Raw genomic sequence first — 13,878 nt, forward strand, 5'->3', positions numbered from 1 at the left:
ATCTTATTCATTTATGTACCAGTAGTTAGAAGTAGAAAAGTTCTAACAGAAACCACAAAGCTCATCTACAGCCTCACCACACTGGATACGCCCAATCTCATCTGATCTTGGAAGCTAAGCAGTGTTGGGCTTGGTTAGTACTTGGATGGGAGACCAACTGGGAATACAAAGTGCTGCAGGTATTTTTATACTGCCAACACCGTTCTGTTGATGCATTCCATTTTCAAACTTATTCATTTATGTACCAGTAGTTAGAAGAAGAAAAGTTCTAACAGAAACCACAAAGCTCATCTACAGCCACACCACACTGGATACGAACAATCTCATCTGATCTTGGAAGTTAAGCAGTGTTGGGCTTGGTTAGTACTTGGATGGGAGACCACCTGGGAATACAAGGTGCTGCAGGTATTTTTATACTGCCAACACCATTCTGTTGATGCATTCCATTTTCAAACGTATTCATTTATGTACCAGTACCTAGAAGTAGAAAAGTTCATACAGAAACCACAAAGCTCATCTGCAGCCACACCACACTGGATACACCCACTCTCATCTGATCTTGGAAGCTAAGCAGTGTTGGGCCTGGTTAGTATTTGGATGGGAGACCACCTGGGAATACAAGGTGCTGTAGGTATTTTTATACTGCCAACACCGTTCTGTTGATGTATTCCATTTTCAAACTTATTCATTTATGTACCAGTAGTTAGAAGTAGAAAAGTTCTAACAGAAACCACAGAGCTCATCTACAGCCACACCACACTGGATACGAACAATCTCATCTGATCTTGGAAGCTAAGCAGTGTTGGGCCTGTTTAGTACTTTGGTGGGAGACCACCTGGGAATACGAGGTGCTGTAGGTATTTTTATACTGCCAACACCGTTCTGTTGATGCATTCCATTTTCAAACTTATTAATTTATGTACCAGTAGTTAGAAGTAGAAAAGTTCTAACAGAAACCACAAAGCTCATCTACAGCCACACCACACTGGATACGTCCGATCTCATCTGATCTTGGAAGCTAAGCAGTGTTGGGACTGGTTAGTACTTTGATGGGAGGCCACCTGGGAATACAAGGTTCTGCAGTTATTTTTATACTGCCAACACCGTTCTGTTGATGCATTCCATTTTCAAACTTATTCATTTATGTACCAGTAGCTAGAAGTAGAAAAGCTCTAACAGAAACCACAAAACTCATCTACAGCCACACCACACTGGATACACCCAATCTCATCTGATCTTGGAAGCTAAGCAGTGTTGGGCCTGGTTAGTACTTGAATGGGAGACCGCCTGGGAATACAAGGTGCTGTAGGTATTTTTATACTGCCAACACCGTTCTGTTGATGCATTCCAATTTCAATCTTATTCATTTATGTACCAGTAGTTAGAAGTAGAAAAGTTCTAACAGAAACCACAAAGCTCATCTACAGCCACACCACACTGGATATGCCCAATCTCATCTGATCTTGGAAGCTAAGCAGCGTTGGTCCTGGTTAGTATTAGGATGGGAGACCACCTGGCAATACAAGGTGCTGTAGGTATTTTTATACTGCCAACAACGTTCTGTTGATGCATTCCATTTTCAAACTTATTCATTTATGTACCAGTAGTTAGAAGTAGAAAAGTTCTAACAGAAACCACAAAGCTCATCTACAGCCACACCACATTGGATACGAACAATCTCATCTGATCTTGGAAGCTAAGCAGTGTTGGGCCTGTTTTGTACTTTGGTGGGAGACCACCTGGGAATACGAGGTGCTGTAGGTATTTTTATACTGCCAACACCGTTCTGTTGATGCATTCCATTTTCAAACTTATTCATTTATGTACCAGTAGTTAGAAGTAGAAAAGTTCTAACAGAAACCACAAATCTTATCTACAGCCACACCACACTGGATACGCCCAATATCATCTGATCTTGGAAGCTAAGAAGTGTTGGGCCTGGTTAGTACTTGGATGGGAGACAACCTGGGAATACAAGGTGCTGGAGGTATTTTTATACTGCCAATACCATTCTGTTGATGCATTTCATTTTCAAACTTATTCATTTATGTACCAGTAGCTAGAAGTAGAAAAGTTCTAACAGAAACCGCAAAGTTCATCTACAGCCACACCACACTGGATACGCCCAATCTCATCTGATCTTGGAAACTAAGCAGTGCTGGGCCTGGTTAGTATTTGGATGGGAAACCACCTTGGAATGCAAGGTGCTGCAGATATTTTTATACTGCCAACTCCGTTTTGTTGATGCATTCCATTTTCAAACTTTTTCATTTATGTACCAGTAGTTAGAAGTAGAAAAGTTCTAACAGAAACCATGAAGATTATCTACAGCCACACCACACTGGATACGCCCAATTTCATCTGATCTTGGAAACTAAGCAGTGTTGGGCTTGGTTAGTATTTGGATGGGAGACCACCTGGGAATACAAGGTGCTGCAGGTATTTTTATACTGCCAACACCGTTCTGTTGATGCATTCCATTTTCAAACTTATTCATTTATGTACCAGTAGATAGAAGTAGAAAAGTTCTAACAGAAACCACAGAGCTCATCTACAGCCACACCACACTGGATACGTCCAATCTCATCTGATCTTGGAAGCTAAGCAGTGTTGGGATTGGTTAGTACTTTGATGGGAGACCACCTGGGAATACAAGGTGCTGTAGGTATTTTTATACTGCCAACACCGTTCTGTTGATGCATTCCAATTTCAATTTTATTCATATATGTACCAGTAGTTAGAAGAAGAAAAGTTCTAACAGAAACCACAAAGCTCATCTACAGCCACACCACACTGGATACGAACAATCTCATCTGATCTTGGAAGTTAAGCAGTGTTGGGCTTGGTTAGTACTTGCATGGGAGACCACCTGGGAATACAAGGTGCTGCAGGTATTTTTATACTGCCAACACCATTCTGTTGATGCATTCCATTTTCAAACTTATTCATTTATGTACCAGTACCTAGAAGTAGAAAAGTTCATACAGAAACCACAAAGCTCATCTGCAGCCACACCACACTGGATACACCCACTCTCATCTGATCTTGGAAGCTAAGCAGTGTTGGGCCTGGTTAGTAGTTGGATGGGAGACTACCTGGGAATACAAGGTGCTGTAGGTATTTTTATACTGCCAACACAGTTCTGTTGATGCATTCCAAATTCAATCTTATTCATTTATGTACCAGTAGTAAGAAGTAGAAAAGTTCTAACAGAAACCACAAAGCTCGTCTACTTCCACACCACACTGGATACGCCCAATCTCATCTGATTTTGGAAGCTAAGCAGTGTTGGGCTTAGTTAGTACTTGGATGGGAGACCACCTGGGAATACGAGGTGCTGCAGGTATTTTTATACTGCCAACACCGTTCTGTTGATGCATTCCATTTTCAAACTTATTCATTTATGTACCAGTAGTTAGAAGAAGAAAAGTTCTAACAGAAACCACAAAGCTCATCTACAGCCACACCACACTGGATACGAACAATCTCATCTGAACTTAAAAGTTAAGCATTGTTGGGCCTGTTTAGTACTTTGGTGGGAGACCACTTGGGAATACGAGGTGCTGTCGGTATTTTTATACTGCCAACACCGTTCTGTTGATGCATTCCATTTTCAAACTTATTCATTTATGTACCAGTAGTTAGAAGTAGAAAAGTTCTAACAGAAACCACAAAGCTTATCTACAGCCACACCACACTGGATACGCCCAATATCATCTGATCTTGGAAGCTAAGAAGTGTTGGGCCTGGTTAGTACTTGGATGAGAGACCACCTGGGGATACAAGGTGCTGGAGGTATTTTTATACTGCCAACACCATTCTGTTGATGCATTTCATTTACAAACTTATTAATTTATGTACCAGTAGCTAGAAGTAGAAAAATTCTAACAGAGACCGCAAAGTTCATCTACAGCCACACCACACTGGATACGCCCAATCTCATCCGATCTTGGAAACTAAGCAGTGCTGGGCCTGGTTAGTATTTGGATGGGAAACCACCTGGGAATGCAAGGTGCTGCAGATATTTTTATACTGCCAACTCCGTTTTGTTGATGCATTCCATTTTCAAACTTTTTCATTTATTTACCAGTAGTTAGAAGTAGAAAAGTTCTAACAGAAACCACAAAGCTCATCTGCAGCCACACCACACTGGATACACCCACTCTCATCTGATCTTGGAAGCTAAGCAGTGTTGGGCCTGGTTAGTACTTGGATGGGAGACCACCTGGGAATACAAGGTGCTGTAGGTATTTTTATACTGCCAACACTGTTCTGTTGATGCATTCCAAATTCAATCTTATTCATTTATGTACCAGTAGTTAGAAGTAGAAAAGTTCTAACAGAAACCACAAAGCTCATCTACTGCCACACCACACTGGATACGCCCAATCTCATCTGATTTTGGAAGCTAAGCAGTGTTGGGCTTGGTTAGTACATGGATGGGAGACCACCTGGGAATACAAGGTGCTGCAGGTATTTTTATACTGCCAACACCGTTCTGTTGATACATTCCATTTTCAAACTAATTCATTTATGTACCAGTAGCTAGAAGTAGAAAAGTTCTAACAGAAACAACAAAGCTCATCTACAGCCTCACCACACTGGATACGCCCAATCTCATCTGATCTTGGAAGTTAAGAAGTGTTGGGCTTGGTTAGTACTTAGATGGGAGACCACCTGGGAATACAAGGTGCTGCAGGTATTTTTATACTGCCAACACCGTTCTGTTGATGCATTCCATTTTCAAACTTATTCATTTATGTACCAGTAGTTAGAAGTAGAAAAGTTCTAATAGAAACAATAATGCTCATCTACAGCTACACCACACTGGATATGAACAATCTCATCAGATCTTGGAAGCCAAGCAGTGTTGGGCCTGTTTATTACTTTGGTGGAGACCACCTGGGAATACGAGGTGCTATAGGTATTTTTATACTGCCAACACCGTTCTGTTGATGCATTCCATTTTCAAACTTATTCATTTATGTACCAGTAATTAGAAGTAGAAAAGTTCTAACAGAAACCACAAAGCTCATAAACAGCCACACCACACTGGATACGCCCAATCTCATCTGATCTTGGAAGCTAAGCAGTGTTGGGACTGGTTAGTACTTTGATGGGAGACCACCTGGGAATACAAGGTGCTGCAGGTATTTTTATACTGCCAACACCGTTCTGTTGATGCATTCCATTTTCAAACTTATTCATTTATGTACCAGTAGTTAGAAGTAGAAAAGTTCTAACAGAAACCACAAAGCTCATCTACAGCCACACCACACTGGATACGAACAGTCTCATCTGATCTTGGAAGCTAAGCAGTGTTGGGCCTGTTTAGTACTTTGGTGGGAGACCACCTGGGAATACGAGGTGCTGTAGGTATTTTTATACTGCCAACACATTTCTGTTGATGCATTCCATTTTTAAACTTATTCATTTATGTACCAGTAGTTAGAAATAGAAAAGTTCTAACAGAAACCACAAAGCTTATCTACAGCCACACCGCACTGGATACGCCCAATATCATCTGATCTTGGAAGCTAAGAAGTGTTGGGCCTGGTTAGTACTTGGATGGGAGACCACCTGGGGATACAAGGTGCTGGAGGTATTTTTATACTGCCAACACCATTCTGTTGATGCATTTCATTTACAAACTTATTAATTTATGTACCAGTAGCTAGAAGTAGAAAAATTCTAACAGAAACCGCAAAGTTCATCTACAGCCACACCACACTGGATACGCCCAATCTCATCTGATCTTGGAAACTAAGCAGTGCTGGGGCTGGTTAGTATTTGGATGGGAAACCACCTGGGAATGCAAGGTGCTGCAGATATTTTTATACTGCCAACTCCGTTTTGTTGATGCATTCCATTTTCAAACTTTTTCATTTATTTACCAGTAGTTAGAAGTAGAAAAGTTCTAACAGAAACCATGAAGATTATCTACAGCAACACAACACTGGATACGCCCAATCTCATCTGATCTTGGAAACTAAGCAGTGTTGGGCTTGGTTAGTATTTGGATGGGAAACCACCTGGGAATACAAGGTGCTGCAGCTATTTTTATAATGCCAACAGCGTTCTGTTGATGCATTCCATTTTCAAACTTATTCATTTATGTACCAGTAGTTAGAAGTAGAAAAGTTCTAACAGAAACCACAGAGCTCATCTACAGCCACACCACACTGGATACGAACAATCTCATCTGATCTTGGAAGCTAAGCAGTGTTGGGCCTGTTTAGTACTTTGGTGGGAGACCACCTGGGAATACAAGGTGCTGTAGGTATTTTTATACTGCCAACACCGTTCTGTTGATGCATTCCATTTTCAAACTTATTCATTTATGTACCAGTAGTTAGAAGTAGAAAAGTTCTAACAGAAACCACAAAGCTCATCTACAGCCACACCACACTGGATACGTCCAATCTCATCTGACCTTGGAAGCTAAGCAGTGTTGGGACTGGTTAGTACTTTGATGGGAGACCACCTGGGAATACAAGGTGCTGCAGGTATTTTTATACTGCCAACACCGTTCTGTTGATGCATTCCATTTTCAAACTTATTCATTTATGTACCAGTACCTAGAAGTAGAAAAGTTCTAACAGAAACTACAAAGCTCATCTGCAGCCACACCACACTGGATACACCCACTCTCATCTGATCTTGGAAGCTAAGCAGTGTTGGGCCTGGTTAGTACTTGGATGGGAGACCACCTGGGAATACAAGGTGCTGTAGGTATTTTTATACTGCCAACACCGTTCTGTTGATGCATTCCAAATTCAATCTTATTCATTTATGTACCAGTAGTTAGAAGTAGAAAAGTTCTAACAGAAACCACAAAGCTCATCTACTGCCACAACACACTGGATACGCCTAATCTCATCTGATTTTGGAAGCTAAGCAGTGTTGTTCTTGGTTAGTACTTGGATGGGAGACCACCTGGGAATACAAGGTGCTGCAGGTATTTTTATACTGCCAACATCGTTCTGTTGATGCATTCCATTTTCAAACTTATTCATTTATGTACCAGTAGTTAGAAGTAGAAAAGTTCTAACAGAAACCACAAAGCTCATCTACAGCCACACCACACTGGATACGAACAGTCTCATCTGATCTTGGAAGCTAAGCAGTGTTGGGCCTGTTTAGTACTTTGGTGGGAGACCACCTGGGAATACGAGGTGCTGTAGGTATTTTTATACTGCCAACACCGTTCTGTTGATGCATTCCATTTTTAAACTTATTCATTTATGTACCAGTAGTTAGAAATAGAAAAGTTCTAACAGAAACCACAAAGCTTATCTACAGCCACACCACACTTGATACGCCCAATATCAGCTGATCTTGGAAGCTAAGAAGTGTTGGGCCTGGTTAGTACTTGGATGGGAGACCACCTGGGGATACAAGGTGCTGGAGGGATTTTTATACTGCCAACACCATTCTGTTGATGCATTTCATTTACAAACTTATTAATTTATGTACCAGTAGCTAGAAGTAGAAAAATTCTAACTGAAACCGCAAAGTTCATCTACAGTTACACCACACTGGATACGCCCAATCTCATCTGATATTGGAAACTAAGCAGTGCTGGGCCTGGTTAGTATTTGGATGGTAAACCACCTGGGAATGCAAGGTGCTGCAGATATTTTTATACTGCCAACTCCGTTTTGTTGATGCATTCCATTTTCAAACTTTTTCATTTATTTACCAGTAGTTAGAAGTAGAAAAGTTCTAACAGAAACCATGAAGATTATCTACAGCCACACCACACTGGATACACCCAATCTCATCTGATCTTGGAAGCTAAGCAGTGTTGGGCTTGGTTAGTATTTGGATGGGAGACCACCTGGGAATACAAGGTGCTGCAGCTATTTTTATACTGCCAACACCGTTCTGTTGATGTATTCCATGTTCAAACTTATTCATTTATGTACCAGTAGTTAGAAGTAGAAAAGTTCTAACAGAAACCACAGAGCTCATCTACAGCCACACCACACTGGATATGAACAATCTCATCTGATCTTGGAAGCTAAGCAGTGTTGGGCCTGTTTAGTACTTTGGTGGGAGACCACCTGGGAATACGAGGTGCTGTAGGTATTTTTAGACTGCCAACACCGTTCTGTTGATGCATTCCATTTTCAAACTTATTAATTTATGTACCAGTAGTTAGAAGTAGAAAAGTTCTAACAGAAACCACAAAGCTCATCTACAGCCACACCACACTGGATACGTCCGATCTCATCTGATCTTGGAAGCTAAGCAGTGTTGGGACTGGTTAGTACTTTGATGGGAGACCACCTGGGAATACAAGGTTCTGCAGTTATTTTTATACTGCCAACACCGTTCTGTTGATGCATTCCATTTTCAAACTTATTCATTTATGTACCAGTAGCTAGAAGTAGAAAAGCTCTAACAGAAACTACAAAACTCATCTACAGCCACACCACACTGGATACACCCAATCTCATCTGATCTTGGAAGCTAAGCAGTGTTGGGCCTGGTTAGTACTTGTATGGGAGACCACCTGGGAATACAAGGTGCTGTAGGTATTTTTATACTGCCAACACCGTTCTGTTGATGCATTCCAATTTCAATCTTATTCATTTATGTACCAGTAGTTAGAAGTAGAAAAGTTCTAACAGAAACCACAAAGCTCATCTACAGCCACACCACACTGGATATGCCCAATCTCATCTGATCTTGGAAGCTAAGCAGTGTTGGTCCTGGTTAGTATTAGGATGGGAGACCACCTGGCAATACAAGGTGCTGTAGGTATTTTTATACTGCCAACAACGTTCTGTTGATGCATTCCATTTTCAAACTTATTCATTTATGTACCAGTAGTTAGAAGTAGAAAAGTTCTAACAGAAACCACAAATCTTATCTACAGCCACACCACACTGGATACGCCCAATATCATCTGATCTTGGAAGCTAAGAAGTGTTGGGCCTGGTTAGTACTTGGATGGGAGACAACCTGGGAATACAAGGTGCTGGAGGTATTTTTATACTGCCAATACCATTCTGTTGATGCATTTAATTTTCAAACTTATTCATTTATGTACCAGTAGCTAGAAGTAGAAAAATTCTAACTGAAACCGCAAAGTTCATCTACAGCCACACCACACTGGATACGCCCAATCTCATCTGATATTGGAAACTAAGCAGTGCTGGGCCTGGTTAGTATTTGGATGGGAAACCACCTTGGAATGCAAGGTGCTGCAGATATTTTTATACTGCCAACTCCGTTTTGTTGATGCATTCCATTTTCAAACTTTTTCATTTATGTACCAGTAGTTAGAAGTAGAAAAGTTCTAACAGAAACCATGAAGATTATTTACAGCAACACCACACTGGATACGCCCAATTTCATCTGATCTTGGAAACTAAGCAGTGTTGGGCTTGGTTAGTATTTGGATGGGAGACCACCTGGGAATACAAGGTGCTGCAGGTATTTTTATACTGCCAACACCGTTCTGTTGATGCATTCCATTTTCAAACTTATTCATTTATGTACCAGTAGATAGAAGTAGAAAAGTTCTAACAGAAACCACAGAGCTCATCTACAGCCACACCACACTGGATACGAACAATCTCATCTGATCTTGGAAGCTAAGCAGTGTTGGGCTTGGTTAGTATTTGGATGGGAAACCACCTGGGAATACAAGGTGCTGCAGCTATTTTTATACTGCCAACACCGTTCTGTTGATGCATTCCATTTTCAAACGTATTCATTTATGTACCAGTAGTTAGAAGTAGAAAAGTTCTAACAGAAACCACAGAGCTTATCTACAGCCACACCACACTGGATACGAACAATCTCATCTGATCTTGGAAGCTAAGCAGTGTTGGGCCTGTTTAGTACTTTGATGGGAGACCACCTGGGAATACAAGGTGCTGCAGGTATTTTTATACGGCCAACACCGTTCTGTTGATACATTCCATTTTCAAACTAATTCATTTATGTACCAGTAGCTAGAAGTAGAAAAGTTCTAACAGAAACAACAAAGCTCATCTACAGCCTCACCACACTGGATACGCCCAATCTCATCTGATCTTGGAAGTTAAGAAGTGTTGGGCTTGGTTAGTACTTGGATGGGAGACCACCTGGGAATACAAGGTGCTGCAGGTATTTTTATACTGCCAACACCGTTCTGTTGATGCATTCCATTTTCAAACTTATTCATTTATGTACCAGTAGTTAGAAGTAGAAAAGTTCTAATAGAAACAACAATGCTCATCTACAGCTACACCACACTGGATATGAACAATCTCATCAGATCTTGGAAGCCAAGCAGTGTTGGGCCTGTTTATTACTTTGGTGGGAGACCACCTGGGAATACGAGGTGCTATAGGTATTTTTATACTGCCAACACCGTTCTGTTGATGCATTCCATTTTCAAACTTATTCCTTTATGTACCAGTAATTAGAAGTAGAAAAGTTCTAACAGAAACAACAAAGCTCTTATACAGCCACAACACACTGGATACGCCCAATCTCCTCTGATCTTGGAAGCTAAGCAGTGTTGGGACTGGTTAGTACTTTGATGGGAGACCACCTGGGAATACAAGGTGCTGCAGGTATTTTTATACTGCCAACACCGTTCTGTTGATGCATTCCATTTTCAAACTTATTCATTTATGTACCAGTACCTAGAAGTAGAAAAGTTCTAACAGAAACCACAAAGCTCATCTACTGCCACACCACACTGGATACGCCCAATCTCATCTGATCTTGGAAGCTAAGCAGTGTTGTGCTTGGTTAGTACTTGGATGGGAGACCACCTGGGAATACAAGGTGCTGCAGGTGTTTTTATACTGCCAACACCGTTCTGTTGATGCATTCCATTTTCAAACTTATTCATTTATGTACCAGTACCTAGAAGTAGAAAAGTTCTAACAGAAACCACAAAGCTCATCTGCAGCCACACCACACTGGATACACCCACTCTCATCTGATCTTGGAAGCTAAGCAGTGTTGGGCCTGGTTAGTACTTGGATGGGAGACCACCTGGGAATACAAGGTGCTGTAGGTATATTTATACTGCCAACACTGTTCTGTTGATGCATTCCAAATTCAATCTTATTCATTTATGTACCAGTAGTTAGAAGTAGAAAAGTTCTAACAGAAACCACAAAGCTCATCTACTGCCACACCACACTGGATACGCCCAATCTCATCTGATTTTGGAAGCTAAGCAGTGTTGGGCTTGGTTAGTACTTGGATGGGAGACCACCTGGGAATACAAGGTGCTGCAGGTATTTTTATACTGCCAACACCGTTCTGTTGATACATTCCATTTTCAAACTAATTCATTTATGTACCAGTAGCTAGAAGTAGAAAACTTCTAACAGAAACAACAAAGCTCATCTACAGCCTCACCACACTGGATACGCCCAATCTCATCTGATCTTGGAAGTTAAGAAGTGTTGGGCTTGGTTAGTACTTGGATGGGAGACCACCTGGGAATACAAGGTGCTGCAGGTATTTTTATACTGCCAACACCGTTCTGTTGATGCATTCCATTTTCAAACTTACTCTTTTATGTAGTGTTGGGACTGGTTAGTACTTTGATGGGAGACCACCTGGGAATACAAGGTGCTGCAGGTATTTTTATACTGCCAACATCGTTCTGTTGATGCATTCCATTTTCAAACTTATTCATTTATGTACCAGTAGTTAGAAGTAGAAAAGTTCTAACAGAAACCACAAAGCTCATCTACAGCCACACCACACTGGATACGAACAGTCTCATCTGATCTTGGAAGCTAAGCAGTGTTGGGCCTGTTTAGTACTTTGGTGGGAGACCACCTGGGAATACGAGGTGCTGTAGGTATTTTTATACTGCCAACACCGTTCTGTTGATGCATTCCATTTTTAAACTTATTCATTTATGTACCAGTAGTTAGAAATAGAAAAGTTCTAACAGAAACCACAAAGCTTATCTACAGCCACACCACACTTGATACGCCCAATATCAGCTGATCTTGGAAGCTAAGAAGTGTTGGGCCTGGTTAGTACTTGGATGGGAGACCACCTGGGGATACAAGGTGCTGGAGGTATTTTTATACTGCCAACACCATTCTGTTGATGCATTTCATTTACAAACTTATTAATTTATGTACCAGTAGCTAGAAGTAGAAAAATTCTAACTGAAACCGCAAAGTTCATCTACAGCCACACCACACTGGATACGCCCAATCTCATCTGATATTGGAAACTAAGCAGTGCTGGGCCTGGTTAGTATTTGGATGGTAAACCACCTGGGAATGCAAGGTGCTGCAGATATTTTTATACTGCCAACTCCGTTTTGTTGATGCATTCCATTTTCAAACGTTTTCATTTATTTACCAGTAGTTAGAAGTAGAAAAGTTCTAACAGAAACCATGAATATTATCTACAGCCACACCACACTGGATACGCCCAATCTCATCTGATCTTGGAAGCTAAGCAGTGTTGGGCTTGGTTAGTATTTGGATGGGAGACCACCTGGGAATACAAGGTGCTGCAGCTATTTTTATACTGCCAACACCGTTCTGTTGATGTATTCCATGTTCAAACTTATTCATTTATGTACCATTAGTTAGAAGTAGAAAAGTTCTAACAGAAACCACAGAGCTCATCTACAGCCACACCACACTGGATATGAACAATCTCATCTGATCTTGGAAGCTAAGCAGTGTTGGGCCTGTTTAGTACTTTGGTGGGAGACCACCTGGGAATACGAGGTGCTGTAGGTATTTTTAGACTGCCAACACCGTTCTGTTGATGCATTCCATTTTCAAACTTATTAATTTATGTACCAGTAGTTAGAAGTAGAAAAGTTCTAACAGAAACCACAAAGCTCATCTACAGCCACACCACACTGGATACGTCCGATCTCATCTGATCTTGGAAGCTAAGCAGTGTTGGGCCTGGTTAGTACTTGTATGGGAGACCACCTGGGAATACAAGGTTCTGCAGTTATTTTTATACTGCCAACACCGTTCTGTTGATGCATTCCATTTTCAAACTTATTCATTTATCTACCAGTAGCTAGAAGTAGAAAAGCTCTAACAGAAACCACAAAACTCATCTACAGCCACACCACACTGGATACACCCAATCTCATCTGATCTTGGAAGCTAAGCAGTGTTGGGCCTGGTTAGTACTTGTATAGGAGACCACCTGGGAATACAAGGTGCTGTAGGTATTTTTATACTGCCAACACCGTTCTGTTGATGCTTTCCAATTTCAATCTTATTCATTTATGTACCAGAAGTTAGAAGTAGAAAAGTTCTAACAGAAACCACAAAGCTCATCTACAGCCACACCACACTGGATATGCCCAATCTCATCTGATCTTGGAAGCTAAGCAGTGTTGGTCCTGGTTAGTATTAGGATGGGAGACCACCTGGCAATACAAGGTGCTGTAGGTATTTTTATACTGCCAACAACGTTCTGTTGATGCATTCCATTTTCAAACTTATTCATTTATGTACCAGTAGTTAGAAGTAGAAAAGTTCTAACAGAAACCACAAAGCTCATCTACAGCCACACCACATTGGATACGAACAATCTCATCTGATCTTGGAAGCTAAGCAGTGTTGGGCCTGTTTAGTACTTTGGTGGGAGACCACCTGGGAATACGAGGTGCTGTAGGTATTTTTATACTGCCAACACCGTTCTGTTGATGCATTCCATTTTCAAACTTATTCATTTATGTACCAGTAGTTAGAAGTAGAAAAGTTCTAACAGAAACCACAAATCTTATCTACAGCCACACCACACTGGATACGCCCAATATCATCTGATCTTGGAAGCTAAGAAGTGTTGGACCTGGTTAGTACTTGGATGGGAGACAACCTGGGAATACAAGGTGCTGGAGGTATTTTTATACTGCCA

General features: G+C 41.1%; 6 non-coding genes and 54 pseudogenes across 6 annotated transcripts; all 60 read left to right on the forward strand.

Moving 5' to 3' along the window:
- Nucleotides 1-63: 63 nt before the first annotated feature.
- On the forward strand, nt 64-182 carry LOC134960010 (5S ribosomal RNA; annotated as a pseudogene).
- A 107-nt stretch (nt 183-289) lies between these two features.
- Nucleotides 290-408, forward strand: LOC134960723 (5S ribosomal RNA; annotated as a pseudogene).
- A 107-nt stretch (nt 409-515) lies between these two features.
- Nucleotides 516-634, forward strand: LOC134959754 (5S ribosomal RNA; annotated as a pseudogene).
- Nucleotides 635-741: 107 nt separating this feature from the next.
- LOC134960220 (5S ribosomal RNA) lies at nt 742-860 on the forward strand (annotated as a pseudogene).
- A 107-nt stretch (nt 861-967) lies between these two features.
- LOC134963963 (5S ribosomal RNA) lies at nt 968-1,086 on the forward strand (annotated as a pseudogene).
- Nucleotides 1,087-1,193: 107 nt separating this feature from the next.
- On the forward strand, nt 1,194-1,312 carry LOC134961503 (5S ribosomal RNA). Its single transcript, XR_010187918.1, has one exon. It is a non-coding gene; the product is annotated as a 5S ribosomal RNA (ribosomal RNA).
- Nucleotides 1,313-1,419: 107 nt separating this feature from the next.
- Nucleotides 1,420-1,538, forward strand: LOC134961023 (5S ribosomal RNA; annotated as a pseudogene).
- Nucleotides 1,539-1,645: 107 nt separating this feature from the next.
- Nucleotides 1,646-1,764, forward strand: LOC134961379 (5S ribosomal RNA; annotated as a pseudogene).
- Nucleotides 1,765-1,871: 107 nt separating this feature from the next.
- Nucleotides 1,872-1,990, forward strand: LOC134963633 (5S ribosomal RNA; annotated as a pseudogene).
- Nucleotides 1,991-2,097: 107 nt separating this feature from the next.
- Nucleotides 2,098-2,216, forward strand: LOC134962350 (5S ribosomal RNA; annotated as a pseudogene).
- Nucleotides 2,217-2,323: 107 nt separating this feature from the next.
- Nucleotides 2,324-2,442, forward strand: LOC134961770 (5S ribosomal RNA; annotated as a pseudogene).
- A 107-nt stretch (nt 2,443-2,549) lies between these two features.
- LOC134960491 (5S ribosomal RNA) lies at nt 2,550-2,668 on the forward strand (annotated as a pseudogene).
- A 107-nt stretch (nt 2,669-2,775) lies between these two features.
- Nucleotides 2,776-2,894, forward strand: LOC134961567 (5S ribosomal RNA; annotated as a pseudogene).
- Nucleotides 2,895-3,001: 107 nt separating this feature from the next.
- Nucleotides 3,002-3,120, forward strand: LOC134960530 (5S ribosomal RNA; annotated as a pseudogene).
- A 107-nt stretch (nt 3,121-3,227) lies between these two features.
- Nucleotides 3,228-3,346, forward strand: LOC134962652 (5S ribosomal RNA; annotated as a pseudogene).
- A 107-nt stretch (nt 3,347-3,453) lies between these two features.
- On the forward strand, nt 3,454-3,572 carry LOC134963236 (5S ribosomal RNA; annotated as a pseudogene).
- Nucleotides 3,573-3,679: 107 nt separating this feature from the next.
- LOC134964380 (5S ribosomal RNA) lies at nt 3,680-3,798 on the forward strand (annotated as a pseudogene).
- A 107-nt stretch (nt 3,799-3,905) lies between these two features.
- LOC134961086 (5S ribosomal RNA) lies at nt 3,906-4,024 on the forward strand (annotated as a pseudogene).
- Nucleotides 4,025-4,131: 107 nt separating this feature from the next.
- Nucleotides 4,132-4,250, forward strand: LOC134962556 (5S ribosomal RNA). The gene has a single exon (XR_010188041.1). It is a non-coding gene; the product is annotated as a 5S ribosomal RNA (ribosomal RNA).
- A 107-nt stretch (nt 4,251-4,357) lies between these two features.
- Nucleotides 4,358-4,476, forward strand: LOC134961722 (5S ribosomal RNA; annotated as a pseudogene).
- A 107-nt stretch (nt 4,477-4,583) lies between these two features.
- On the forward strand, nt 4,584-4,702 carry LOC134960664 (5S ribosomal RNA; annotated as a pseudogene).
- A 332-nt stretch (nt 4,703-5,034) lies between these two features.
- LOC134961922 (5S ribosomal RNA) lies at nt 5,035-5,153 on the forward strand (annotated as a pseudogene).
- A 107-nt stretch (nt 5,154-5,260) lies between these two features.
- LOC134960953 (5S ribosomal RNA) lies at nt 5,261-5,379 on the forward strand (annotated as a pseudogene).
- Nucleotides 5,380-5,486: 107 nt separating this feature from the next.
- LOC134963248 (5S ribosomal RNA) lies at nt 5,487-5,605 on the forward strand (annotated as a pseudogene).
- A 107-nt stretch (nt 5,606-5,712) lies between these two features.
- LOC134963256 (5S ribosomal RNA) lies at nt 5,713-5,831 on the forward strand (annotated as a pseudogene).
- Nucleotides 5,832-5,938: 107 nt separating this feature from the next.
- LOC134964205 (5S ribosomal RNA) lies at nt 5,939-6,057 on the forward strand (annotated as a pseudogene).
- Nucleotides 6,058-6,164: 107 nt separating this feature from the next.
- Nucleotides 6,165-6,283, forward strand: LOC134960140 (5S ribosomal RNA; annotated as a pseudogene).
- Nucleotides 6,284-6,390: 107 nt separating this feature from the next.
- Nucleotides 6,391-6,509, forward strand: LOC134961467 (5S ribosomal RNA; annotated as a pseudogene).
- A 107-nt stretch (nt 6,510-6,616) lies between these two features.
- LOC134962569 (5S ribosomal RNA) lies at nt 6,617-6,735 on the forward strand. Its single transcript, XR_010188042.1, has one exon. It is a non-coding gene; the product is annotated as a 5S ribosomal RNA (ribosomal RNA).
- A 107-nt stretch (nt 6,736-6,842) lies between these two features.
- Nucleotides 6,843-6,961, forward strand: LOC134962559 (5S ribosomal RNA; annotated as a pseudogene).
- Nucleotides 6,962-7,068: 107 nt separating this feature from the next.
- On the forward strand, nt 7,069-7,187 carry LOC134960954 (5S ribosomal RNA; annotated as a pseudogene).
- A 107-nt stretch (nt 7,188-7,294) lies between these two features.
- Nucleotides 7,295-7,413, forward strand: LOC134964322 (5S ribosomal RNA; annotated as a pseudogene).
- Nucleotides 7,414-7,520: 107 nt separating this feature from the next.
- Nucleotides 7,521-7,639, forward strand: LOC134964298 (5S ribosomal RNA; annotated as a pseudogene).
- Nucleotides 7,640-7,746: 107 nt separating this feature from the next.
- Nucleotides 7,747-7,865, forward strand: LOC134959675 (5S ribosomal RNA; annotated as a pseudogene).
- A 107-nt stretch (nt 7,866-7,972) lies between these two features.
- LOC134960768 (5S ribosomal RNA) lies at nt 7,973-8,091 on the forward strand (annotated as a pseudogene).
- A 107-nt stretch (nt 8,092-8,198) lies between these two features.
- Nucleotides 8,199-8,317, forward strand: LOC134963300 (5S ribosomal RNA; annotated as a pseudogene).
- A 107-nt stretch (nt 8,318-8,424) lies between these two features.
- Nucleotides 8,425-8,543, forward strand: LOC134963351 (5S ribosomal RNA). The gene has a single exon (XR_010188115.1). It is a non-coding gene; the product is annotated as a 5S ribosomal RNA (ribosomal RNA).
- Nucleotides 8,544-8,650: 107 nt separating this feature from the next.
- Nucleotides 8,651-8,769, forward strand: LOC134960226 (5S ribosomal RNA; annotated as a pseudogene).
- A 107-nt stretch (nt 8,770-8,876) lies between these two features.
- Nucleotides 8,877-8,995, forward strand: LOC134963634 (5S ribosomal RNA; annotated as a pseudogene).
- A 107-nt stretch (nt 8,996-9,102) lies between these two features.
- On the forward strand, nt 9,103-9,221 carry LOC134963557 (5S ribosomal RNA; annotated as a pseudogene).
- Nucleotides 9,222-9,328: 107 nt separating this feature from the next.
- LOC134963105 (5S ribosomal RNA) lies at nt 9,329-9,447 on the forward strand (annotated as a pseudogene).
- A 107-nt stretch (nt 9,448-9,554) lies between these two features.
- On the forward strand, nt 9,555-9,673 carry LOC134963267 (5S ribosomal RNA; annotated as a pseudogene).
- A 107-nt stretch (nt 9,674-9,780) lies between these two features.
- LOC134961053 (5S ribosomal RNA) lies at nt 9,781-9,899 on the forward strand (annotated as a pseudogene).
- A 107-nt stretch (nt 9,900-10,006) lies between these two features.
- LOC134960403 (5S ribosomal RNA) lies at nt 10,007-10,125 on the forward strand (annotated as a pseudogene).
- A 107-nt stretch (nt 10,126-10,232) lies between these two features.
- LOC134964347 (5S ribosomal RNA) lies at nt 10,233-10,351 on the forward strand (annotated as a pseudogene).
- A 107-nt stretch (nt 10,352-10,458) lies between these two features.
- On the forward strand, nt 10,459-10,577 carry LOC134964364 (5S ribosomal RNA; annotated as a pseudogene).
- Nucleotides 10,578-10,684: 107 nt separating this feature from the next.
- LOC134961383 (5S ribosomal RNA) lies at nt 10,685-10,803 on the forward strand (annotated as a pseudogene).
- A 107-nt stretch (nt 10,804-10,910) lies between these two features.
- Nucleotides 10,911-11,029, forward strand: LOC134962581 (5S ribosomal RNA). Its single transcript, XR_010188043.1, has one exon. It is a non-coding gene; the product is annotated as a 5S ribosomal RNA (ribosomal RNA).
- Nucleotides 11,030-11,136: 107 nt separating this feature from the next.
- Nucleotides 11,137-11,255, forward strand: LOC134960541 (5S ribosomal RNA; annotated as a pseudogene).
- Nucleotides 11,256-11,362: 107 nt separating this feature from the next.
- LOC134960404 (5S ribosomal RNA) lies at nt 11,363-11,481 on the forward strand (annotated as a pseudogene).
- Nucleotides 11,482-11,711: 230 nt separating this feature from the next.
- LOC134960955 (5S ribosomal RNA) lies at nt 11,712-11,830 on the forward strand (annotated as a pseudogene).
- A 107-nt stretch (nt 11,831-11,937) lies between these two features.
- Nucleotides 11,938-12,056, forward strand: LOC134963549 (5S ribosomal RNA; annotated as a pseudogene).
- A 107-nt stretch (nt 12,057-12,163) lies between these two features.
- LOC134963580 (5S ribosomal RNA) lies at nt 12,164-12,282 on the forward strand (annotated as a pseudogene).
- A 107-nt stretch (nt 12,283-12,389) lies between these two features.
- On the forward strand, nt 12,390-12,508 carry LOC134960013 (5S ribosomal RNA; annotated as a pseudogene).
- A 107-nt stretch (nt 12,509-12,615) lies between these two features.
- Nucleotides 12,616-12,734, forward strand: LOC134960769 (5S ribosomal RNA; annotated as a pseudogene).
- Nucleotides 12,735-12,841: 107 nt separating this feature from the next.
- Nucleotides 12,842-12,960, forward strand: LOC134962044 (5S ribosomal RNA; annotated as a pseudogene).
- Nucleotides 12,961-13,067: 107 nt separating this feature from the next.
- Nucleotides 13,068-13,186, forward strand: LOC134961916 (5S ribosomal RNA). Its single transcript, XR_010187979.1, has one exon. It is a non-coding gene; the product is annotated as a 5S ribosomal RNA (ribosomal RNA).
- A 107-nt stretch (nt 13,187-13,293) lies between these two features.
- On the forward strand, nt 13,294-13,412 carry LOC134960227 (5S ribosomal RNA; annotated as a pseudogene).
- Nucleotides 13,413-13,519: 107 nt separating this feature from the next.
- LOC134960636 (5S ribosomal RNA) lies at nt 13,520-13,638 on the forward strand (annotated as a pseudogene).
- Nucleotides 13,639-13,745: 107 nt separating this feature from the next.
- On the forward strand, nt 13,746-13,864 carry LOC134964216 (5S ribosomal RNA; annotated as a pseudogene).
- The last annotated feature ends 14 nt before the right edge of the window (nt 13,865-13,878 follow it).

The sequence above is a fragment of the Pseudophryne corroboree genome, chromosome 9 (assembly GCF_028390025.1).
Source record: "Pseudophryne corroboree isolate aPseCor3 chromosome 9, aPseCor3.hap2, whole genome shotgun sequence".
Taxonomy (NCBI): domain Eukaryota; kingdom Metazoa; phylum Chordata; class Amphibia; order Anura; family Myobatrachidae; genus Pseudophryne; species Pseudophryne corroboree.